General features: G+C 55.9%; 1 pseudogene; it reads left to right on the forward strand.

Annotated features, from left to right (window-relative positions):
- The window catches only part of LOC123039399 (uncharacterized), a 59051-nt pseudogene that overhangs the window by 953 nt on the left and 31800 nt on the right, over nucleotides 1-26298 (forward strand).

Here is a 26298-nt window from a genome sequence, read left to right on the forward strand (position 1 = left end):
CACCCCACCGTCCCCCTCCCTCCCTCGTCCATGGACGACGCCCAGCCGAACTCCGGCGGCCTGGCTGTCGAACCGCCTGGAATGGCCAAGAAGAAGAAGGCCAAGGCGCCAAGGAAGCCGCTGTCGGGGTGCATGCCGGAGGAGATCGCCAAGTTGGACGCGGAAACGGTGAAGAGGAGGAACCGAAGGGCGGTCGTCAAGGACAACGCTGCTGCGGCCAAGTTCGCTGCCGAGCGCGCTGCGATGGAGGCCGCGCTGTGCAAGGCCGAGGTCGAGGAGAAGGAGACCATCGTCAACAAAGCGCACGCCCTCCTCATGATTTCCATTTGTCGTCCGGCCGGATTCTCTGCAGCGGCCGTTGGCCCGGCGATCACAGGCTCGTCGGTCGCCCGGCCTCTGCACTGTCGGGGAACGTAGCAATAATTCAAAATTTTCTACGCATCACCAAGATCAATCTATGGAGATTCTAGGGAGAGGATGGATGTATCTTCATACCCTTGAAGATCGCGATGCGGAAGCGTTACAAGAACGCGGTTGGTGGAGTCGTACACGCTGCAAATTATGATCGCGGTCGAATCTGATCTAAGCGTCGAACGGACGGCCCCTCCGCGTTCAACACACATACAGCCCGGGGACGTCTCCTCCTTCTTGATCCAGCAAGGGGAGAGGAGAAGTTGAGGGAAAACTCCAACAACATGACGGCGTGGTGGCGATGGAGCTCGTGGTTCTCCGGCAGGGCTTCGCCAAGCACTACGGAGGAGGAGGAGGTGTTGGAGGAGGGAGGGGCTGCACTAGGGGAAGGGTGCAGCTGCCCTCTCTCTCCCTCACTATATATAGGGGTAAGGGGGTGGAGGAGGCGTCGTAGGGTTCCCTAGGGGAGGGGTGGCGGCCACAGGGGAAACCCTAGATGGGTTTGGGCGCCCCCACCCCTAGGAAACTTGCCCCCAAGCCGGGAGGGGTGGCTGCCCTAGGGGAGGTGCCCCCACCTCTCCATGTTACGTGAGATGGGGTGGGAGGGGCACACAGCCCCTTAGTGGGCTGATGTGCGCCCTCCCCTTGGCCCATAAGGCCCCCCAACGCTTGTCGGGGCCTCGGAAACACCTTTCGGTCACGCTGGTCGTCACCCGGTACTCCCAGAACAATTCCGGACTCCAATACCCTTCGTCCAATATATCGATCTTCACCTCCGGACCATTCCGGGGTTCCTCGTCACGTTCGGGATCTCATCCGGGACTCCGAACAACCTTCGGTAACCACATACTATTTCCCATAAAAACTCTAGCGTCACCGAACCTTAAGTGTGTAGACCCTACGGGTTCGGGAACCATGCAGACATGACCGAGAAGTTCTATGGCCAATAACCAACAGTGGGATCTGGATACCCATGTTGGCTCCCACATGTTCCACGATGATCTCATCGGATGAACCACGATGTCGGGGATTCCATCAATCCCGTATACAATTCCCTTTGTCAATCGGTATGTTACTTGCCCGAGATTCGATCATCGGTATCCCAATACCTCGTTCAATCTCGTTACCGGAAAGTCACTTTACTCATTCCGTAATGCATGATCCTGTGACTAACTACTTAGTCACACTGAGCTCATTTGATGATGCATTACCGAGTGGGCCCAGAGATACCTCTGTCATACGGAGTGACAAATCCCAGTCTTGATTCGTGCCAACACAACAGACACTTTCGGAGATACCTGTAGTGCACCTTTATAGCCACCTAGTTACGTTGTGACGTTTGGTACACACAAAGCATTCCTACGGTATCCGGGAGTTGCACAATCTCATGGTCTAAGGAAACGATACTTGACATTAGAAAAGCTCTTAGCAAACAAACTACACGATCTTGTGCTACGCTTAGAATTGGGTCTTGTCCATCACATCATTCTCGTAATGATGTGATCCCGCTATCAATAACATCTAATGTCCATGGTCAGGAAACCATGACCATCTATTGATCAACGAGCTAGTCAACTAGAGGCTCACTAGGGACATGTTGTGGTCTATATATTCACAAATGTATTACGGTTTCCAATTAATACAATTATAGCATGAACAATAGACAATTATCATGAACAAGGAAATATAATAATAACCATTTTATTATTGCCTCTAGGGCATATTTCCAACGGTCTCCCACTTGCACTAGAGTCAATAATCTAGTTCACATCACTATGTGATTGTAATGAATCCAACACCCATTGGGTTTGATCATATCTCGCTTGTGAGAGAGGTTATTAGTCAACGGGTCTGAATCTTTCAGATCCGTGTGTGCTTTACAAATCTCTATGTCATCTCCTATATGCAGCTACCACGCGCCATTTGGAACTATTCCAAACAACAGATCTACTATATGAATCCGGTCTACTACTCAGAGTCATCCAGATTAGTGTCAAAATTTGCATCGGCGCAACCCTTTACGACGAACTCTTCTACCACCTCCATAATTGAGAAAATTCCTTAGTCAACTAGTTACTAAGGATAACCTTGACCGCTGTCCTGTGATCCATTCCTGGATCACACTTGGACCCCTTGACTGACTCATGGCAAGGCACACTTCAGGTGCGGTACATAGCATAGCATACTATGCAGCCTACGTCTAAAGCATAGGGGACAACCTTCATCCTTTCTCTCCCTTCTGCCATGGTCAGATCTTGAGTCTTACTCAATACTGACATCTTATAACACAACCAAGAACTCCTTGTTTGCCGATCTATTTTGAACTCCTTGAAAATCTTGTCACGGTATGTGTTCATTTGCAAGTACTATTAAGCGTTTTTTGATCTATCCTTATAGATCTTGATGCTCAATGTTCAAGTAACTTAATCCAGGTTTTCCATTGAAAAACACTTTTCAAATAACCCTATATGCTTTCCAGAAATTCTACATCATTTCCGATCAACAATATGTCAACAACATATACTCATCAGAAATTTTATAGTGCTCCCACTCACTTCTTTGGAAATACAAGTTTCTCATAAACTTTGTATAAACCCAAAATCTTTGATCATCTCATCAAAGCGTATATTCCAACTCCGAGATGCTTACTCCAGTCCTTAGAAGGATCGCTAGAGCTTTGCATACTTGTTACATCTTTTAGGATTGACAAAACCTTCTGGTTGTATCACATACAACCTTTCCTCAAGAAAATTTTCGAGGAAACAATGTTTTGACATCCTATCTGCAAGATTTTATAAATAATGCAGTAACTGCTAATACAATTCCAACAGACTCTTAGCATCGCTACGAGTGAGAAAGTCTCACCGTAGCCAACTCCTTGAACTTGTCGGAAAACATCTTAATGACAAGTCGAGCTTTCTTAATGGTGACACTTACCATCATTGTCCGTCTTCCTTTAAAATCCACCTGTACCCAACAGCCTTACAACTATCAAGTAGTTCTTCCAAAGTCTATACTTTGTTTTCATACATGGATCCTCTCGGATTTTATGGCCTCGAGCCATTCGTCGGAATCCGGGCCCACCATCGCTTCTCCATAGCTCGTAGGTTCATTGTTGTCTAGCAACATGACCTCCAAGACAGGAGTACATACCACTGTGAAGTAGTACGCATCCTTGTCGACCTACGAGGTTTGGTAGTGACTTGATCCGAAGTTTCATGATCACTATCATAAGCTTCCACCTCAATTGGTGTAGGCGCCACAGGAACAACTTCATGTGCCCTTCTACACACTAGTTGAAGTGACGGTTCCATAACCTCATCAAGTCTCCACCATCCTCCTGCTCAATTCTTTCGAGAGAAACTTTTCCTCAAGAAAGGACCCGTTTCTAGAAACAATCGCTTTTGCTTCTGGATCTGAAATAGGAGGTATACCCAACTGTTTTGGGTGTCCTATGAAGATGCATTTATCTACTTTGGGTTCGAGCTTATCAGGCCTAAACTTTTCACATAAGCGTTGCAACCCCAAACTTTTAAGAAATTATAGCTTAGGTTTCTCTAAACTTAGTTCATGCAGTGTCATCTCAACGGAATTACACGATGCCCTATTTAAAGTGAATGCGGTTGTCTCTAATGCCTAACCCATAAACAATAGTGGTAATTTGATCAGAGACATCATGGTATGCACCATATCCAATAGGGTGCAGCTATGATGTTCGGACACACCATCACACTATGGTGTTCCAGGCGGTATTAGTTGTGAAACAATTTCTACAATGTCTTAATTGTGTACCAAACTCGCAACTCAGATAATCATCTCTGTGATCATATCATAGAAATTTTATCCTCTTGTCACGAAGATCTTCAACTTCACTCTGAAATTGTTTGAACCTTTCAATAATTCAGACTTGTATTTCATTAAGTAAATATGCTCAGCATCTACTCAAATCATTTGTGAAGTAAGAGCATAACGATATTCACTCCATGCCTCAGCACTCATTGGATTGCACACATGAAATGTATTACTTCCAACAAGTTGCTCTCTTGTTCCATCTCACTGAAAATGAGGCCTTTCAGTCATCTTGCCCATGTGGTATGATTTGCATGTCTCAAGTGATTCAAAATCAAGTGAGTCCAAATGATCCATCTGTATGGAGTTTCTTCATGCATATATACCAATAGACATGGTTCGCATGTCTCAATCTTTTCAAAAACAAGTGAGTCCAAAGATCCATCAACATGGAGCTTCTTCATGTGTTTTATACCAATATGACTCAAATGACAGTGCCACAAGTATGTGGTACTATCATTACTATCTTATATGTTTTGGCATAAACATGTGTATCACTACGATTGAGATTCAATAAACCATTCATTTTAGGTGCAAGACCATTGAAGGTATTATTCAAATAAACAGAGTAACCATTATTCTCCTTCAATGAATAACTGTATTGCGATAAACATAATCCAATCATGTCTATGCTCAATGCAAACACCAAATAACAATTATTTCGGTTTAGCACCAATCCCGATGGTAGAGGGAGCGTAAGATGTTTGATCACATCAACCTTGGAAACATTTCCAACACATATCGTCATCTCACATTTGGCTAGTCTGCATTTATTCCGTAGCTCTTTTATTTCGAGTTACTAACACTTAGCAACCGAACTGGTATCTTAATACCCTGGTGCTACTAGGTGTACTAGTAAAGTACACATTTAATATAATGTATATACAATATACTTCTGTCAACCTTGCCAGCCTTCTCATCTACCAAGTATCTAGGGTAGTGTCGGAGGTTGGATGCGACATATGCCAAAGGATGGCTTATCATGGTGGGAGCGAGTAGAACGTCGCCGGTGCCAGGAAACGGGATTAGGCGAAGGCATGCACGCCGGCGGATCTTACCCAGCTTCGGGGCTCTCCGGGGAGATAATACCCCTACTGCTGCTCTGCGGGGTCTCCGCATGATCACTAAGGCGTAGTGACTACAAAGTTGTTCCTAGAGCTGTATTCTGGAGGTAGAAGGAGGCAAGGCTAGCTCTCCTCTTCTATATGATCTGTCTAAAGCTAATGGATGCCAACCCTTTGCATGGGTGCCCCGGGGGCTTATATAGGCCTACCCCCCGGGGGTACAATAGTAATCCGGCTGGGCGCGGGTCCCAGCCGTCTGTCTCACAGGCCGCCGTCTTCTCTGCCGACTGCTAGGGCCCGCCGACTCGCGGGCCCCGCCGGTGAGTCTGGCACTGTAGTCGTGCTTCTGATGACGCAGGCTTGGTCATTGGGTCGTGGCAACAGTGCCGCCGTCTATTGGGCGATCACTGTCATTACTCCCCATCTTGTCTGGTTAATGGCGCGCGGGACCCGCAGGAGGGGCTGGCCGATTCTGAGGAGCCGACCCCCACGGGGCCGCCTTCGGGGCGTATTCGCCGTCTTCTGTGTTCTCACTGTCCGGCGGGCCCGCCGTCTCTGAGCCATATAGGTAGGCCACATGGCCAAAGTGCGCCGCTCACTGTGGCTGAGGTCAGGGCTATCATGGTAACAGTGCCGGGCCATGCCGGGGATCTCCGATGGTACGGCACACTGTAGCCATGCTGGCCCCTTGCAAGCAGGAGGTGACGGCCACGCGGTGGTCGTACCCGCCTCGCCTATCAGAACGAGTGTAGGGTCGTGGGCCGACTCTCCATAGCCGGCTCCTCTGGAAGTCGCCGGCCATGAGTCGGCTCATCTGAGGGTCGCCATCTGAGACTCGGCTCATTCGAGAGTCGCTATCTGAGACTCGGCTCATGTGGGAGTCGCCATCTGAGACTGCTCATCTAGGAGTTGTCATCTGAGACGCGGCTCCTCTGGGAGTCGTCATGTGAGACTCGGCTCCTCTGGGAGTCGCCATCTGAGACTCGGCTCCTCTGGGAATCGTCATCTGAGACTCGGCGTTGAGGGGCGCGGCCTGCCCCGATGTCTTGAAAGGTTCTGGGGCTCGGGTTTGCCTACCCGTGGCCCATTACTCCGACAGTAGTCCCCGAAGCTGGTGAGGCTCCGAGAGCGACTCGTCAAGGGGCCTCAACAGTTTCACTCTTCCCAAGTTGGACCTTGGGCTTCGCTTGCTGTCTTCCTCTGGGCCGACTACTCAGAGTCGGATTCGTAGAAGGCCGTCCTTCTCTGTGGAGAGCTCGAAAGTTGTGGCGGGAGACCAGGCGGCGTGCCTGATAAGCTTCCCTGCTGCCGCCCGCCACGGCCCTATCGCGGGGCGCCACGCGGCAAGGACAGTCTGCTGGCCCACGCGTGCGATGGGACGGGCCGTCAGGCGGGGCCCGCCACTATCGCGCCTCGGCAGCGAGCGGATCCGCTGCGGCCGTGCGGACGTTTGGGCTTTGCACGCTATTACTGCGCGCAGTAACTTCGTGGGTTAAATCGTGGGCGGCGTGGGGCTCCGAGCGCAGTTAATCCCACGTCCACCCCCTCGGCTTCTCAGCCTCCAAGGCTATAAGTAGGAGGGGGGAGTGGAGCGGCAAACCACGCGCGCCCATCTCCCCCGCTCCCCGTCTCCTCTTGTCTCCGCTCTCCTTCCTCTTTCCGTCGGCGAGCAGATCCATACCGCCCCTCCAGCAATGAGTTCTTCCTCCGCCGCCGCGGCTCCGGCCGTGCGTTCCGGCGCGTGGGACGGCTCGGAGGTCGACGATGACCTCATTGAGTTCCTCCGCAAGACGCGCCGCCTCCCTGGCGCACACCTCGTGCGAGCTCGCACCACACCGGAGGGGGAGATATCGCCAGCGCCGGAGGAGGGCGAGCGGGTCATCTTCCGCTCACACCTTATGCACGGCCTGGGGCTGCCGGCGAGCGGCTTCTTCCGCTCCTTCTTGGAGTTCCACGGCCTCCAGCCGCACCACCTCACTCCAAATACGGTGGTGCTGCTGTCCGCCTTCACCACTCTGTGCGAAGGTTTCCTCGGTGTTCTCCCCACCATCGAGCTGTGCGGCGCCTTCATCGTGATGCGGCGTTCGACGGCCGACAATCCCTTCCCTCCCATCTTGCTGATCAAGTCAGTGAAGATGTGGCAGCGCACGTACTTCTACGTGAAGAACCTCGCCTCCGACGGCGACTGGGTTAATCTGGCGCCTTACGAAGCCATCTCCCCAGCTGGTCTCATCGAGTCAAGTCACTGACTCCCGCCGGAGCCGCCGCCGTAGCGCGACTCCGAGTCTTGACGCAGTCGGAGGGCCTCGTCGGGGCCGACTTGCTGGCCGCCTTCCTCGCGCGCCGAGTTCTCCCGCTCCAGGGCCGGCCTCACCTGATCTTTCAGATGAGCGGCCTCCGAGACCCAAGTCGGATGAGCACCAAGGAGATGCCCCGCGCGGAGGTGGCCAACATGGTGAGCCATATCGCGAACTGCGAGTTCGGGGAGGACTGGCAGTTCGGCAAGGAACCGTACTCGCGCGACAACCTCCCACCAGTGGTAAGTCGCATCTCCTCATGCTTTGTCTTCTTTTTGGCCGAATCCGGTTTCTGATTCTCGTTAGTTTCTTCTGATTTAGAACCCCCTCATACAGCCTGCAGCCGGCGCCACGAGACAGCCCCGCGAGTTCGTCCTCGATCGGGCAGAGAGCAACGTCGACGACCCCGAATTGGGGGCGGCGGCGATGGAAGCCGACGCCGAGGGCGGAGGAAGAGGAGCGGGAAGCGGCCTCGGGCTGTCGGCCACCTTCGCCGACTGGCCCGAGGACGACATCGAAGGGGAAGTCGCCCCGCGTCACCAGCTAAGGACCGGCCCCTCGGGCGCAGGATCCTCCGCCGGCCTGGCTGGCCAAGGCGGCGCGAAGAGGCGTCACGTCGGGCCGAGTGCGCCCGGCGGCAAATTGAAGAAGTTCAAGGGGGCGGCCGCCGCGACCAAACGGGAGGATGCGGCCGCGAAGGCCAACTGCTTCCGTAGGGAAGTGAGAAGGTCGTCGCTTGTTTCTGCATAAGTTTTTATGCTCTCTTTTTTTTATTTTCCTTTGGTGGATCTTGTCCGAGTCTTCTTTTATACTCCTCCCATTCTTCTTCAGGGCCCCTCTTTCCCTTGAGAGTGTCGCCGTCCCCTCCGTGATGGGGTCGGCAGAGACGTCCGCCAATACTCGGTGGGTCGACCCCGCCGCCGACCTTTGGGAGGTGACGGAGTGAAACGCGCGAGAGAAGCGCGACGAGGAGGAGGCCGACCGTCTGGAGAAGGCGGAGGCCGAGAAGGCGGCCGCCTGCGCCCAGAAGAAGCTGGAGGATGCTGAATCCGCCCTTGTGGCGAGACGGCGAGCCGAAGAGGTCGCGCGTCGTCGATCGGCGATGCTCGTCCCCCCACTGTCCTCCGCACCGTTGCCTCCAGAATTCATGGAGAAGACCGGAGAAGCCGGCGCCAAAAATCCTATCGTGGAAAGGGAGAGCAGCGATGCCACCATGACTGACATGCTAGTGTCGCCGCCTCCGCCTCCACCGTCGTCTGGGAGGGCCCGCGGCAAGCAGCCGGCAGGCCCGCCGGTGCCGCCGACTGAGGACGAAGCGAGGCTGCTGCTTCAGGTCGCCTCGCCAGTGCGCCGCCGCCTCGAGAGGGCGACTTCAGCGCCGCGGCCTTTGGAGGTAGGAGCCGCCAGCGCGGCCATTCCAGATGCCGAGGTGACGAGTGCCGCACCCACTGGGTGGGTGCACGGAGGCGGCATAGGCCCGCTGAACCAGGCGCTTCTGGATGTCCAAGCGAAGCTGCGAGCAGAAGGCGACGCCCTCCACGTTTGCACCAAAGCGCATCTGGCATCGCGAGCAGCCGTCCGGGTATTCTTTCCTCTTTGACTCTTGCTTTTCTTGCTCTTCTCTGTGGGGGCGCGCCAGCGCACCCACTGGGTGTAGTCCCCGAGTTTCAGGCCGGCTGCTGATCAGGCGGCTCGGAACTCCCTCTAGAGAGTTCCAAGTACTTATTTTGTCTGAAATCGTTGTTTGCAGGAGTATCACAACCTCCACGCTACTGCCTTCAACTGCAATGTTGAGGAGTTGAGCAAGCGGACTGCCGACTTGTCGGAAAGCCGGAGTGAGTTCTTTCCCTCTTCTTCGCGGGGGCGCGCAGGCGCACCCGCGGGCTGTAGTCCCCGAGATTCGGGCCTTTTGCTGAGCAGTCGGGCCGGATCTTCCTGGCGACCTTCCTTCTTGGCGACTTCGTCGTCTCTTTTCTTGCTCTTCTTTTTTCGCGGGGGCGCGCTGGCGCACCCGCGGGCTGTAGTCCCCGAGATTCGGGCCGACTGGTGAGCAGTCGGGCCGGATCTTCCCGGCGATCTACTTTGCTGGTGACTTATTCGTCTCTTTCTTTCGTTCTTCAGGGGCCAACGCCATTCTCCAGGAGCAGCTGGGTGAAGTTAACACCGCCTTGCGCGTCAAGGGGGAGGAGTGCAGCAAGCTCACTACGGAGCGTGATCTGCTTACTGCGCAGCTGGCCGAGCAGAAGGAGCTGCTCAAGAAGGCGCAGGGCAAGGCCGAGAAGAAGGAGGCTGCTCTTCTGGCCGAGTTCGAGAGCGAGCGCTCCTCCTGGACTGACAAGGAGGTGATGCTGACCTCCGGCTTCCACGAGATAGAGGATATTGTCGATGGTGAGCTTTCTTTCTTTGAGTCTTTGGCTATGTGTCAGGCTGACTTCTGATTTTGCGACTTGCTTCTTTTTTGTCTCGGCAGACTTCTTCCCTGGCCATTCGCAGGCAGTCCCTCTGGCCACCGAGGCTGATCGTGAGGCGCAAAGGGCAAGCGGTGAGGAGATCGCCGCCAACGCTCCCCTGACCGTTGATGAGCAGCTTCTGAGCATCGAGGCCCGTCTTTGTCCGGCCCACCGGCTGATGCGCCAGCCTCAGCATGCCGGCGCCCTCGCAGTTGCCGCCCTGTGGCTAGACATGCCGGCTCTGCGCACTGCCAGTCGGACTGCCGACTGGCTGGAGGTCGCAGCCGGCTGTCTTGAGGCCTGGAAGGGTTCCTCGGCCTGGGCCGGAGCGCGCCGGGCCTTGGAATTCGTCAAGGCGTGGTATCCAGTGCTGGACCTGGACCGTCTAGCCGCGTTCCGGTCAGAGGCCCAGGCCGAGCTGGAGGCTGTGGAGGGCACCCTTGTCGAGCGTGCAGCGGCCATCGCCGACTATACAGACACCAGTGTCTTCGTCGCCGAGCGGGCTGAAGGCGGCGAGGAGGTGCCACCAGAATGGTTCGGGATGAATCCTGAATATGGCGAGGACTCGGTGGAGGTGATTGACTCCAGCACCGAGGAAGAGGGCGAGGTGGGGGACGAAGGCGAGACGGAGGCACCAGAAGGCAGAGCGGGCGACCAGCCTTAGCTCGACCGCGCCTCCAGCAACGAGCCGCGTCCGGCTGGGCCGACTGCCGCCGGCGGCGATCAAGTCGAGACTGCCCAGCCGACTCCCCCGGCGCCTGACACCGCCATCTCCTCCGATCCCCCGAACCCGTCTGCTACTCCCTAGGCCGCCTTCTGGCTTTTTTTACCTGTTCTAGGAAGTCTTTGAGGAACTTGTTAATTTGCACAATTCCACCCTCGGGGCGTATTTTGAACTGTTGTCTTGAAGATTCGGCCAATGGGCCTATGCTTATGTAAATATTAATCCGAGTTCTATCGTTCCTTGCCTTGTTGCTCCTTTGGCCTTTTCCTTTGCCGCCTTCCCCTAGTCGCCGCCTTGTCAGCCGAACGTCCGCTCTGCAGACTGCCGCTGGTCCAAGTGCCCAGCTACTTTGGGAAAACAAGTACTTGCCTTTCATTGGAGTTTATTTAACAAGTTGGATAGAAAACGGCAAGCCGAATACTCACGAGTCGGCTTGTGAAAAAGGGGGCTGGAGCCGGTTTAGGCTATGTTAATGTTTTAGGTCCTTAGCCATTTTTCATGTGGACGTCCATTCATCCTTACTCCTGCCTACCGAACAGTCGCTCTGGGAGCTACGGCTTTTCGCAGGAGACGGCTTAGGCACCGCACACTACTTTTCCGACTTCGGGAAACATTTCATAGCACCACACGGCGAGTCCCCGGGCCGACTAATCAAACCCGGCGCCAAGCGACATAGCAGGAAGTAGCATACTTAAAGGCATGATTCTTATCATACAAATAATCAAAAGGGGCAGTCCCTGAGCTCGTCTCGGGGGGCCCAAAGTCTCGGTACTTTAATACAAGAGGGTAGCGTGATACATACTGAATCAACTGTAAAATCTTCGACGGAGGTTTGCATTCCATGGCCGTTCCGACTCTTTGCCGGAGTCGTCTCTCTTGCGTGCTCGGGGCTTCTGAGCGTCAATCAGGTAGTAGGAGTCGTTGCCCAACACTTTGCTGATGATGAAGGGGCCTTCCGAAGGTGCCGACAGCTTGTGTTGGCCGGCTGTCCGCTGGATCAGTCGGAGCACAAGGTCGCCCTCTTGGAAAGATCTTGGCCTGACCTTCCTATTGTAGTATTGGCGCAGGCTCTGTTGGTAGATGCCGGACTGACTGAGTGCCAACAGCCGGCCCTCTTCCAGCAGATCGACACCGTCTTGACGTGCTTCTTCTGCTTCCTCCTTGGTGTACATGGTGACTCGTGGGGAGTCGAATTCTATGTCCGTCGGGATGACGGCTTCAGCACCATAGACGAGGAAGAAAGGCGTGAAGCCGGTTGACTTGTTTGGAGTCGTGCGCAGACTCCAGAGGACGGCTGGCAGCTCCTCAAGCCAACAGCCGGCCGAACGCTCCAGTGGTTCGACCAGGCGGGGCTTGATGCCAGATAGGATGAGGCCGTTTGCTCGCTCCACCTGGCCGTTTGACTACGGATGGGTGACGGACGCTAACTCCAGTCGGATGCCCTGTGTTGCGTAGAAACGGGCCAAGGCTCCTTTGGCAAAATTTGTGCCGTTGTCGGTGATGATGCTGTGTGGTATGCCGTACCGAGTCGTAATGTCGACGATGAAGGTTACTGCAGTCAGACCATTCAACTTCTTGATGGGTTTTGCTTCTATCCACTTGGTGAACTTGTCCACCGCGACAAGTAGGTGAGTTAGGCCGCCTCGTGCCATCTTGAATGGTCCCACCATGTCCAAGCCCCAAACCGCAAAGGGCCAAGCGATGGGAATGGTCTTGAGTGCCGAAGCCGGCTGGAGCGGCTTGGAACGGAACATCTGGCACCCGTTGCAGTTTTGGACTAACTCCTTGGCTTCTTCTAGGGCAGTTGGCCAGAAGAAACCGTGTCGGAAGGCTTTGGTGACGAGTTCCCTTGAGGCCGCATGGTGGCCACACTTTCCTTCATGAATGTCTCTGAGAATTGCTTGGCCTTGCTCTGCCTCGACACAGTGTTGGTAGACACCAGTGACGCTGTGCCTGACCAGCTCTCTATTGACTATGGTATAGGCCGCCGCTCGGTGTTGTACTTGCCGAGCCAGGATTTCGTCAGCTGGCAGCTCTCTGTTTACTAGGAACTTGAGGATGGGCTGGGCCCATGAAGGTGCTGCTATTTCTTCGATTGCCACGATTGCGACTTGGACAAGGGCGGCGGGGCTGGGATCCGCGGCCGCTTGCTGGATCGGCGTAGTCTCTGGGCCGAGTTCTGAAGTCTTCAGGCTGACAGTCGCAGTCCCCGGGCCGGGTTCTGAAGTCCCCGGGCCGGCTTCGACTGCGGTATTTTTGGAGTCGTCTGTAATGATTCTTGTGCCGTCTTTTGTTGCTCTTGAGTTGGATCCGACTTCTTCAGGGGGAGCTGGCACAAAAATGGAGTTTGATTCTAGCGAAGGCTTGATAGACGGCTTGAGGAGGCGCTGAAGGGCGACGCCGGATGGTATTGCTTGACGGGTTGAGCCGATTCGTGCCAGGGCGTCCGCTTGGTCATTGTCATTTCTTGGAATGTGAAGGAATTCACACCCCTCGAAATACCCGCTGAGTTGCTGCACCAGGAAACGGTAGCTCACCATGTTTGCGTCTTTGGCGTCCCAGTCGCTAGATGACTGCTGGACCACCAAATCATAGTCGCCGTAGCATAGGATCCGGCGGATGCCGAGTTCTTTGGCAAGCCGGAGCCCGTGAACGAGCGCTTCGTATTCGGCAACGTTGTTGGAGGCGGCGAAATGGATTTGGAGCGTGTATTTGAGCTTGTCGCCTTTGGGGGAGGTGAGGACGATGCTGGCTCCCAGGCCGGTGCGCATCTTGGAACCGTCGAAATGCATCCGCCAATGGGTGGAGTCGGGCGCTGGCGGCAGGTACTGGGTCTCGGCCCAGTCGACAAGGAAGTCGGCCAATGCTTGTGACTTGATGGCAGTGCGGGGCTGGTAGAAGATGGTGTAGGGAGCCAGATCTATGGCCCACTTGGCCACTCGGCCAGAAGCGTCACGGCTTCCGATGATCTCGGCTAGTGGAGCGGTGCAAACCACAGTGATTGGATGCTCTTGAAAGTAAGGCTTCAGCTTCTTGGCGGCAAAATGTACACCGTAACACATCTTCTGGTAGTGAGGATAGTTCTGCTTGGAGGTCGACAGTACCTCGCTCAGGTAATATACCGGTCTCTGGAAAGGGAGCGCCTTGCCTTCCTCCTTGCGCTCGACTACGATGACTATGCTGACTACTCGGCTGGTGGCGGCGATGTACAGGAGCATGGGCTCTTTGGGAGTCGGAGCCGCCAACACAGGGGGAGTAGTCAACTTCTTCTTCAACTCGAGGAACGCTTTGTCCGCCTTGTGGTTCCACTCAAAAAAGGTGGTCTTCTTCATTAGTTGGTACAAAGGGAGAGCCTTCTCTCCCAGCTGACTGATGAATCGGCTGATGGACGCCAAGCAGCCGGTGAACTTCTGCACATCTAACAGTCGGCGGGGGACTTCCATCCTCTCGATGGCTTTGATCTTTACAGGGTTGCACTCTATGTCGTGCTCGGAGACCAGGAAGCCAAGGAGCTGGCCGGCTGGTACTCCGAAGACGCAATTCTCCGGGTTGAGCTTGATCTGGAATCGGCGCAGATTCTCAAAAGTTTCTTGGAGATCTTCCAACAGTGTCCCATGCTTCTCCGTCTTCACCACCACATCATCCACGTAAACGTGGGCATTCCTGCCGAGTTGCTTGAGGAGGCACTTCTGCATGCAACGCTGAAAGGTGGCGTCGGCATTCCTCAAGCCGAACGTCATGGTCAGGTAGCAGAAGGCTCCAAACGGCATGATGAAGGCAGTCTTCAATCTGTCTGCCGGGTTTAGCTTGATCTGGTGATATACTAAGCATGCATCTAGGAAGCTCAACAGCTCGCATCCGGCTGTGGGGTCTATCACCTGGTCAATTCTTGGCAGAGCAAATGGATCTTTGGGGCAAGATTTGTTGAGGCTTGTGTAGTCGATGCACATCCGCCACTGCTTATTCTTCTTCAACGCTAGGACTGGGTTCGCCAGCCATTCTGGAAAGAACACCTCCATAATGAAGCCGGCCGCCAGGAGTCGGGCTATCTCTTCTCCAACAACTCTTCTCTTCTCTTCTGACAGGCGGCGCAAGGGCTGCCTGACGGGTTTCACATCAGATCGGACATGTAACTTCTGCTCGGCGAATTCCGTCGGTACACCTGGCATGTCTTTGGGGGACCATGCGAAGATGTCTCAATTCTCACGGAGGAACTCGACGAGTTCGCCTTCCTATTTGCTATCTAGATTTGCACCTATGACAGCGTGCCTTTCCGGATGCTCCGGGTCCAAAGGTATCTTTTTTGTTTCTTTAGCCGGCTTGAACGAGCCCTCAACTTCTGATTCCTTGGGGTCGGGCGACATCTCCGGCTGCTTGCCGGCCATCGCCACAACCCGATCAAGGAGCCGCCTCTCAGCTGCGATCACCAGGGACTCGGCCAACCGACTACTCTCGGCCGCGCAGGCGGACAACTTCCTGTAGTCGCCGGCCATGGTCAGGATCGCCTTTGAACTTGGCATCTTCATCTTGAGGTAAGCGTAGTGGGGGACTGCCATGAACTTGGCCAAAGCAGGTCGGCCAAGCCGTGCTTGGTATGGGTTTTCAAGGTCCACCACTTCAAACCACACTGGCTCTCGGTGAAAATGGTCTTTATCTCCGAAGAGGACGTCTATCTGGATCTTGCCGATTGGGGAGCAGGAAAGGCCAGGTACGATGCCGTGGAAAACAGTTCGGCTGCTTTGAAGCTTTCTCTGCTTGATTCCTAATTTCTCCATGGTATCCTTGTACAGGATGTTGATACTGCTGCCTCCGTCTATCAATACTCGCGAGAAGCGAGCGGCCCGCCTATCAGTAGCCAAGGTCGCGCTCAAAACCAAGGCGTAGGAGCCCGGATTCGGCATCACCTCTGGGTGATCAGCTCTGCTCCAACTGATAGGCCTCTCGGACCAATGCATCAACTCCGGAGTATCTGACGCCACTGTGTTTACTTCTTGCTGCTGCAACCGTCGGCTGCGTCGATCATCTGCCACACTGGTGAACACTACATAAGCCCCATGCTCCTCTGGGTATTCATCTTTCACGGCGCCGACTGGCCTGGCCACCGGCTGCTGAGACGGCTGTGGAGGCGGCGGCCCAGCAGGCCGAGGAGGGAGGAGGCCGTCTCCCTTGGCGATGGTTATGCCGCAATGAAGAGGCTGCTCTTCTGAAGAGGCTGCTCTAAAGCAATGTCCTGAAAAATAAAAAGGGAGGGTTATGAAGGTATGTAGCGGTTATACCGCACTATTGACTGAGTCATTGATGCGCCTCCGCCTACGCCCATGGTACTTTGAGTGCGTAATTGTGTACGCGTGGCTCAAATGCTGCTTTGATGGGGCTTGAGCGGAGGCCGGACTGCTAGTCGCGCTTTTGGCGTGCCTGATGATCCTGTTGCGGGGTGCTCTGGACTCGCTTGACGGTGCTCGAAGTTGTTGTCGCCGGGTTGGTGGTTTGTCGGAGGAGGCCGCATTGTACTTCCGCCGCGAGGGCTACAATATGCTATTCCGTCCGGAGAGAGCGGTCCATGTTTCCGTTGACTTTTATGACCCCGCGCGGTCCTGGCATCTTGAGCTTGAGGTAGGCATAGTGTGGTACCGCATTGAATCTAGCGAATGCGGTCGTCCAAGCAGTGTGTGGTAACCACTACGGAAAGGGATGATATCGAATATTAACTCTTCGCTTCGGAAGTTATCCGGATATCCGAAGACCACTTCCAATGTTATAGAGCCCGTGCAACGGGCCTCTACTCCAGGAATTACACCTTTAAAGGTGGTTTTGGTGGGCTTGATCCTTGAAGGGTCGATGCCCATTTTGCGCACTGTGTCCTGATAGAGCAGGTTTAGGCTGCTGCCGCCGTCCATAAGGACTCGCATGAGGTGGAATCCATCGATAATTGGGTCTAGGACCAATGCGGCTGAGCCGCCGTGACGGATGCTAGTAGGGTGATCCCTACGATCAAAGGTGATTGGACAAGCTGACCATGGGTTGAATTTGGGGGCGACTGGCTCCATCGCATAGACGTCCCGTAGTGCTCGCTTCCGTTCCCGCTTGGGAATGTGAGTGGCATAGATCATGTTGACCGTTTTCACCTGGGGGGAAATTTCTTCTGTCCCCCCGTGTTCGGACGCCAGGGCTCTTTGTCATCGTTGCTATGCAGCCCCTAGTCCTTGTTTTCGGTGTTTATTTTGACGGCCTGTTTGAACACCCAGCAGTCTCTGTTGGTGTGGTTGGCTGGCTTGTATGGGGTGCCATGAAATTGGCACGAGCGCTCCAGTATGCGGTCCAGACTGGACGGTCCCTGATTGTTTCTTTTGAATGGCTTCTTCCGCTAACCGGATTTGGATCCGCTGAATCCGGTGTTGACTGTCGTGTCTTCGGTGATGTCGTCGTTGTTCTGTCGCTTGTGTCTGTTGCGCTGTGGCTTGCCGTTATTGTCACGAACGTCCGAAGTGCCAGAATGTGGCGTGGTGCTGCTATGAGCCAACCGGCTGTCCTCGCCCGCGCAAAAGCGGGTCATTAGTGTCGTGAGAGCTGCCATGGACTTGGGTTTTTCCTGGCCGAGGTGTCAGGCGAGCCACTCATCACAGATATTATGCTTAAAAGCCGCCAGGGCTTCGGCGTCCGGACAGTCGACTATTTGGTTCTTTTTACTTAGGAACCGAGTCCAGAATTTCCTGGCTGACTCTCCGAGTTGTTGAGTAATGTGGCTCAAGTCATCACCATCCGGTGGTCGCACGTATGTGCCCTGGAAGTTGTCGAGGAAAGTGTCTTCCAGGTTTTCCCAACTGCCAATGGAATTTGCTGGCATGTTGTTTAGACAATGCCGGGCGGGTCCTTTGAGCATAAAGGGAAGATATTTGATGGTGTGTAGATCGTCTCCACGGGCCATGTGAATGTGGAGAAGGAAATCTTCGATCCATACTGTGGGGTCCGTTGTGCCATCATATGATTTGATGTTTACGGGTTTGAACCCTTCTGGGAATTCATGATCCTTCACTTCGTCAGTGAAGCAGAGGGGGTGCACGGCGCCTCTCTCTCGGGATATGTGGCTACGCAGTTCAAACTGGTCTGGGTGGCTGTATTCGGCCCGGCCTGTCGGATTTCGGGTTCCGGCAGACCCTTGAGGTTCGAACACTGGGGTGCACGCGGAGATTACGCCCTCTGCCTACCTGCTCCTCACCGAATCGCTAGGGTCTAAACTACCAAAGGATCAACACAAGAGACACAAGGTTTATACTAGTTCAGGACACCATTGTGGTGTAATACCCTAATCCAGTGTGTGGTGTGGTGGATTGCCTCTTGGGCTGATAATGAACAATACAAGGAAGAACAGCCTCGCGAGGGTCTTTTCTTGGCTGGTGCGATGAACTGCTAGGAGAAGCTCAGTCGCTCTATCTACTAGTTTCTCGGTGGGAATCTCGATGCCTCTACCCTGGGGGTGGCTAGTCCTATTTATAGGCAAAGGCCCTTGGCCTCTTCCCAAATATTGAGCGGGAAGGGCGCCAACAATTGGCCATTTTGAAGGGGAACAGCGGGTACACTTATCCTGACTAAAGTTGGTCCTCGCCTGTCAAAGGCTCTGGTGGTGACGCCGGCTTGGGCTCCACGGCAACCTCCATCCTGCCGTTGGACTGGTCTTGGTCTTGTTGCACCGAAATGGACGCCTTTGCTTGATGCTCTCGCCTGCGCTTGCTCCCCTTGCACCAAAGAGGAAAGGAGGACACTGCGCTGGCCAGCGCCCGATTGGCGCCCTCGGTCGTCATAGCTTGCGGCATGGGCACCTCGTGAGGTACCCCGCCTTGAACTCTCCGCCTCCTCGCGAGCCAGCCTGACGAGGCCATGCCTGAGGAAGCTCCTTGTCGTCCGCCCCGCGAGGCTTGGCCCCTCGCGAGGGTCTTGAACCTATGTTGATGAAGATGGGCGGTGCTGGGCCCCCTTTTGAGCCAAGGCGCAGGCCGCAGGCAGGCAAGTCTGGGGACCCCCGTTCCCACAACGCCGACAGTAGCCCCTGGGTCCACGGCGTGCCCGGACTTGGCCATGCAGAGAGGCGAAAGGGCGAGTGCGAAGCGTCGCGGGCCCTAACAGCCTGCGGCCTTGGGCGCCGCATGGTGGTTGATTGGACGTGGGCGGCACCGTTCCCCCACGCTTCCTTATTTTATGCAATGCTAGGCGGACTTGCAGCCGCACATAGCTGCTCCCCTTTTCCGCTGCTCGAGCGCCCTCTGTCCTTCCTCCTCTCGAACTCCAGCTTCTGCTTCCAAGCCAATCCCGGACCTTTCCTCCCCCATTCCGCCGCCATGGCTCCGCCGAGGAAGGGAAGAGGGAAGAAGCCCATGTCGCCGCCTCGCTCATCGTCGTCGGCGGCCCCCGCCGTTGATCGGCCAATCATAATCAACAAAGAGGGCATGGCCAAGGTCAGCTCGGCCCTAGCTACCATCTTCAACGAATGCGGGAGGACGATGGCCTGGCCCGCGTCCCTCTTCTCCATCGACAGGATTGCCGAGGTCCGGTACTTCGCCGACGCCCTGTGGGCGGGACTGGTTCCCCCCTTTTCTGATTTCTTCAACGTCGTGCTTTCCCATTATCAGATCCATATGATGCATCTGGGTCCCGAATCCATCTCCCTTCTCGTGGTCTTCGCCTTCGTTTGTGAGGCAATGATGGGCATCCTTCCTTCGGTTGCCTTGCTGCGCCACTTCTTCTCTCTGCGCCTTGTCGACCCCACCCAATGTTCGGGGTGCGTGAGCTTCATTGTCGTGCCTGAGATGGCGGCTTCAGGAATCGACTTCAGTCTTCCTCCACCCGCGCCTGGGTTTCGCAAGCGGTGGCTATATGTGGACGTAGGGGTGCCCAGCCCCTGCTGACAGAGCCATCCTCGCCTGCTGTCCCCAACTCGGGCTGGGGCCAGGAGACACTCGTGAGCCCCCAACTCGCCTTTGTCTAGCGTCGCTTCGAGTTCTTGAGGGGGCTCGGCGTGACGGCGCCCAAGGTGGTGAAGGAGTTCCTGCTATGCCGCGCTGCCCCTCTCCAACGCCATTCTCATCGGATGTGGGCCTTCAGCGGCCGTGGGGATCGCATGCGGCTCCAGGAAGAGGACCTGACGCCCGAAGCACTGAGGAAGGTACTCTTGGTCTTGACTGGGGATCCCAACCCCGGCAGCATCCAGCAAAGGGGGAGCTTTGTTGTACCTCTGCTCGAACTGGAGAGACTTTGTGAATCAGATGCCCATCTTCGACGAATGGGGGCCGCGCCCCACTGGCCCTGTCGGAGTAATGGGCCACGGGTAGGCTAACCCGAGTCCCAGGACATTTCAAGACATCGGGGCAGGCCGCGCCCCTCAGGCCAAGTCCCAGGAGCAACTCCAAAATATGCCGAGTCCCAGGGATGACTCCAAGACAAGACGAGTCCCAGACGACGACTCCAAGACAAGCCGAGTCCCAGACGACGACTCCAAGACAAGCTGAGTCCCACACGGTGACTCCAAAACAAGCTGAGTCCCAGACGACGACTCCAAGACAAGACGAGTCTCAGACGGCGACTCCGAGATAAGCCGACTCCAAGCTGGCGACCTCCAGAGAGGGCGACTATGGAGAGTCGGCCCATGACTCCTCCCTCATCTCGAAGTACGATGTGGGGTACGGTCACGGCGTGGCCGTTCCCCCCTGCTTACGAAGGGCCGGCATGGCTACAGTGAGCCGTATCGCTGGAAGATCTCCGGCGAGGCGCGACACTGTTGCCATGCCTGCCCTGACCTTAGCCACAGTGCGCAACGCACTGTGCCCACGACGCCGGCATGTACGACCCGAAGGCGGCGGGGCCGCCTGTCAGTGGGTGGGCCGAAGGCGGCCTAAGCGCCCCGAAGACGGACCTATGGGAGTCGGCCTCCCCGGAGTCGGCCGACTCCTTCCCAGGGCCCCATGAGCCGTTAACCAGATAGGATGGGGAATGGCGACAGTGATCGCCTGATAGACGGCGGCACTGTTGCCACGACCCAATGACCAAGCCTGCGTCATCAGGAGTGCCGCTACAGTATCAAGCCTGTCCGCGGGACCCGCCAGACGGCGGGCCCCAGAAGCCGGCGGGGAGGACGGTGGCCTGAGAGACAGACGGCTGGGACCCGCGCCCAGCCGGATTACTATTGTACCCCCGGGGGGTAGGCCTATATAAACCCCCCGGGAAACCCATGCAAAGGGTTCGGACCTTGAGAGAGATAGACCATATAGCACAGGGAGGAGAGAGCTAGCCTTGCCCTCGCCTGCCTCCCGAAACAGCTCCAGGAGCACCATTGTAGTCACTTTGCCTTAGTGATCATGCGGAGACCCCGCAGAGCAGCAGTAGGGGTGTTATCTCCTAGGAGAGCCCTGAAGCTGGGTAAGTTCCGCCGGCGTGCATGTCTTCGCCTCATCCCGCTTCCAGGCACCGGCGACGTTCTACTCGCTCCAACCATGATAAGCCATCCTGCTTTGGCATATGTCGCATCCAACCCACGACATTTGGCACCCACCGTGGGGCGAGGTGCACCGTTGTCCGGAGACCTGCTCTAGACGGGAACCCTTTTCCTCCCCCGCGTGCGTAGCCAGCCCGGCACGCCCGATGGCGCTTGCCCCGACGCTGCAAAGCGCCGACGACGCCTGCGCGGCGAGCTGCCTCGCTGACCTTCTTGGCGAGGTTTGCGTCTCCGATGAGCCCGCATCCGATGCAGGCACAGGTGGCCCCAAAAGCCTCCTCGCGGGCCTCCACGACCATCTCCACGTCACCGGCGAGCCTGCCGTGGACTTGGAGTCCGTAGGCTCCACTGACCTGATGCTGGTCGACTCCGACAGTGTGTCGCTTGACACGTTCCCCTCCAACATGGTGATCTACGACGAGTCGCTCCCTTGTGAGGGGAGCGGCGGAAGCGCCGTCACGAAGGTATTCGTTATTAGTCATGGCGAGCACTCCGGCGAAGGAGCTCATGAAACTCTCGACGCGGCTCTGCGAGACCTGACGGCACCTATCCTGGAGGACGCTGACGCCGAGACGCTGGAGACACGCCGCCTTCAGATCATCGAAGGCGCTAAGAAGCTGGCAAGCATGAGGCGCTTGTCAGAAGCCTACCAGCGCGAAATGGATCGTGCCGTGGGCGGCTCGCCGGCTCCGACGGGACCTAGCCGCCTAGGCGCGGTCCGGCAGCGCGGCGCGGCCATCGCTGACTTGTTCGGGGCCAGTCGCCCCGTATACGCTACCCCTGCGGAGAACATCCGCGCCGCCCAAGCGGCGACTGACGAGCTGAAGAACTTCGAAGGCAAAGAGCGCCGCATGATGATGGAGCGAGTATAGCAACTCCTCGACGCGGCTGCTACGCAGAACGCGGCCGGAGGCCGCACCAATGCGCCGCAGCAACCCTACGACGACTTGCCTCCCCACCAAGATCAACGAGCGATGTCCAGGACGCCGACTGGCGGAGTCCATGGAAGAAAAGACAAAGAGCCGGCTGTCAGTCGCAGTCGGACTCACCTCACCATCGAGCGCGACCAAGACGGCCGTCCAAGAGCAGTAGAGCAGCAGGACGACTATCTGCCTCCCCCGCCGAGAAGAGAGCGGCGAGTTTCCCCGCCGCCCATTGAGCATCCGACTCTCGGTGGCCGCCTTGGTCTCCGAGAGGGAGTCGGAGAGAATGACGCCCGCCACCGGATCGACCGACTCCACCGATCCCTGGCGCTAGAAGAAGAAGGTGAGCTGGTTCCGCCTTGCTTTGGGCCCTGCATCCGAGACGAGCCTTTCCCCAAAGGGTTCACGCTCCCCCGAGACACACCCAAGTACACCGGCTCCGTGAAGCCCGAAGACTGGCTGATCAACTACTCCACGGCTGTCAACATAGCAAACGGCAACAAGCGAGTCATCGTGAAGTCCGTTCCGCTCATGCTCCAGGGCACGGCCCGGACATGGTTGAACAGTTTGAAGCCCCGCAGCATCAACAGTTGGGTCGACTTCACCGAGGCTTTCGTCCGCAACTTCACCAGCACGTACAAGCGACCCCCCAAGCCACGCCAGCTCTCCTTGTGCGTGCAAGGCCAAGACGAGTCGACTCGCGACTACCTCACGCGATGGGGCGAACTCCGGAACTCCTGCGAGGGCGTGCACGAGGTGCAGGATATCAAGTACTTTACCGCCGGGTGCAGATAGGGCAGCCTCCTCAAGCATAGGCTCCTCTACGACGAGCCGGAGACCCTCGACAAGTTGCTGGTCATTGCAGACAAATATGCCACGGCCGACTCCTCTATGAAGACAGAGATTCAAGTTAGTGCGACTGGCAAAGTAGCCCCTCAAGCTCCCAGAACTTCAGCTGGAGACACCAGTCGGAGACAGCAGCAGAATGATCACAAGCGCAAGGCCCCGCAGCCGACTTCCAGCAGTCGGCAGGTTGCAACGGTTGAAGACCAACAGCCTGAGGGGCAGCCTCCGGTGAAGCGGCAGAAAGGCGGCAAGTCCAACTGGTTGCCGGCCTTCTCTTACAAGCAGACCCTCGATGGCCCCTGCAAGTTCCACAGCGGTGCGAAGCCGTCAAACCACACCACTCGGAAGTGCCACTGGCTTACCAGAATCGCCAAGGGAGACGGCCTCCTCCCTCCTCCGCCTGCTGGGCCGCCGCCTCCTCCGCCGCCTCAGCAGCCGGCGGCCAGGCCAGTCGGCACCGTGCAAGATGAATACCCAGAGGAGCATGGGGCTTATGTAGTGTTCACCAGTGTGGTAGATGATCGACACAGCCGACGGTTGCAGCAGCAAGAAGTAAACGCAGTGGCATCAGATACTCCGGAGTTCATGCATTGGTCCGAGAGGCCTATCAGTTGGAGCAGAGCTGATCACCAAGAGGTGATGCCGAATCCGGGCTCCTACGCCTTGGTTTTGAGTGCAACCTTGGCGACTGATAGGCGGGCCGCTTGCTTCTCACGAGCATTGATAGACGGAGGCAGCAGCATCAACATCCTGTACAAGGATACAATGGAGAAATTAGGAATCAAGCGAAGACAGCTTCAGAGCAGCCGGACCGTGTTCCACGGCATCGTACCTGGCCTTTCCTGCTTCCCAATCGACAAGATCCAGATAGACGTCCTCTTCGGAGACAAAGACCATTTTTGCCGAGAGCTAGTGTGGTTTGAGGCCGTGGACCTCGAAAGCCCATACTAGGCACTGCTTGGCCGACCTGCTTTGGCCAAATTCATGGCAGTCCCCCACTGCGCTTACCTCAAGATGAAGATGCCAAGTTCAAAGGGGATCCTGACCGTGGCCAGCGACTACAGGAAATCGTCCGCCTGCACGGTCGAGAGTAGTCGGCTGGCCGAGTCTCTGGTGATCGCGGCTGAGAGGCGGCTCCTTGATCGGGTTGTGGCGATGGCCGGCAAGCAGCCGAAGATGTCGCCCGACCCCAAGGAATCATAAGTTGAGGGCTCGTTCAAGCCGGCTAAAGAGACAAAGAGGATACCTTTGGACCCGGAGCATCCGGAAAGGCACGCTTTCATAGGTGCAAACCTAGACAGCAAATAGGAAGGCGAGCTCATCGATTTCCTCCGTGAGAATCGAGACATCTTCGCATGGTCCCCCAAAGACATGCCAGGTGTACCGACGGAATTCGCCGAGCACAAGTTACATGTCCGATCTGATGTAAAGCCCGTCAGGCAGCCCTTGCGCCGCCTGTCGGAAGAGAAGAGAAGAGTTGTTGGAGAAGAGATAGCCCGACTCCTAGCGGCCGGCTTCATTATGGAGGTGTTCTTTCCAGAATGGCTGGCAAACCCGGTCCTAGTGTTGAAGAAGAAGAGGCAATGGAGGATGTGTATCGACTACACAAGCCTCAACAAAGCTTGCCCCAAAGACCCATTTGCTCTGCCAAGGATTGACCAGGTGATAGACTCCACAGCCGGATGCGAGCTGTTGAGTTTTCTAGACGCATATTCGGGATATCACTAGATCAAGCTGAACCCGGCTGATAGATTGAAGACCGCCTTCATCACGCCGTTTGGAGCCTTCTGCTACCTGACCATGACGTTCGGCTTGAGAAATGCCGGCGCCACCTTTCACCGTTGCATGCAGAAGTGCCTCCTGAAGCAACTCGGCAGAAATGCCCACGTCTATGTGGATGATGTAGTAGTGAAGACGGAGAAGCGTGGAACCTTGCTGGAGGACCTCAAGGAAACCTTTGAGAATTTGCGCCAATTCCAGATCAAGCTCAACCCAGAGAAGTGCGTTTTTGGAGTACCAGCCGGCCAGCTCCTCGGTTTCCCGGTCTCCGAACGCGGCATAGAGTGCAATCCTGTGAAGATCAAGGCCATCGAGAGGATGGAAGCACCCAGACGACTGTTAGATGTGCAGAAGTTCACCGGCTGTTTGGCATCCATCAGCCGATTCATCAGTCGGCTGGGCGAGAAGGCTCTCCCCTTGTATCAGCTCATGAAGAAGGCGACCTTCTTTGAGTGGACTCCCAAGGCGGACAAGGCTTTTTTCCAACTAAAGAAGATGTTGACTACTCCCCCTGTGCTGGCGGCTCCGACTCCCAAAGAGCCCATGCTCCTATACATTGCCGCCACCAGCCGAGTAGTCAGCACAGTCATTGTAGTCGAGCGCAAGGAGGAAGGTAAGGCGCTACCTGTCCAGAGACCGGTATATTACTTGAGCGAGGTACTGTCGGCCTCCAAGCAGAACTACCCCCATTACCAGAATATGTGCTATGGCATGCATTTTGCCGCCAAGAAGCTGAAGCCTTACTTTCAAGAGCATCCAATCATTGTGGTTTGCACCGCTCCACTAACCGAGATCATCGGAAGCTGTGACGCTTCACGCCGAGTGGCCAAGTGGGCCGTAGATCTGGCTCCCTACACCATCTACTATGAGCCCCGCACCGCCATCAAGTCGCAAGCACTGGCCGACTTCCTCGTCAACTTGGCCGAGACCCAGTATCTGTCGCCAGCGCCCGACTCCACCCATTGGCGGATGCATTTCGACGGCTCCAAGATGTGCACCGGCTTGGGAGCTGGCGTAGTCCTCACTTCCCCCAAGGGCGACAAGCTCAGATATGTGCTGCAGATCCACTTCGCCGCCTCCAACAACATGGCCGAGTACGAGGCACTCATCCACGGGCTCCGGCTTGCCAAAGATCTCGACATTCGCCGGATCCTGTGTTATGGCGACTCTGACTTGGTGGTCCAGCAATCATCCGGCGATTGGGACGCCAAGGACGCAAATATGGCGAGCTACTGTTTCCTCGTCCAGCAACTCAGTGGATACTTCGAGGGGTGCGAGTTCCTCCACGTGCCAAGGAACGACAACGACCAAGCAGACGCCTTGGCACGAATCGGCTCCACCTGCCAGGCAATACCATCTGGTGTCGCCCTTCGGCGCCTCCTCAAGCCTTCTATCAAGCCATCACCAGAATCAGATTTAATCTTTGTGCCGGCTCCGCTTGAGGAAGACGGATCCGACTCCAAGAAACACAC

Source organism: Triticum aestivum, chromosome 2B (genome assembly GCF_018294505.1).
Source record: "Triticum aestivum cultivar Chinese Spring chromosome 2B, IWGSC CS RefSeq v2.1, whole genome shotgun sequence".
NCBI classification, from domain to species: Eukaryota; Viridiplantae; Streptophyta; class Magnoliopsida; order Poales; family Poaceae; genus Triticum; species Triticum aestivum.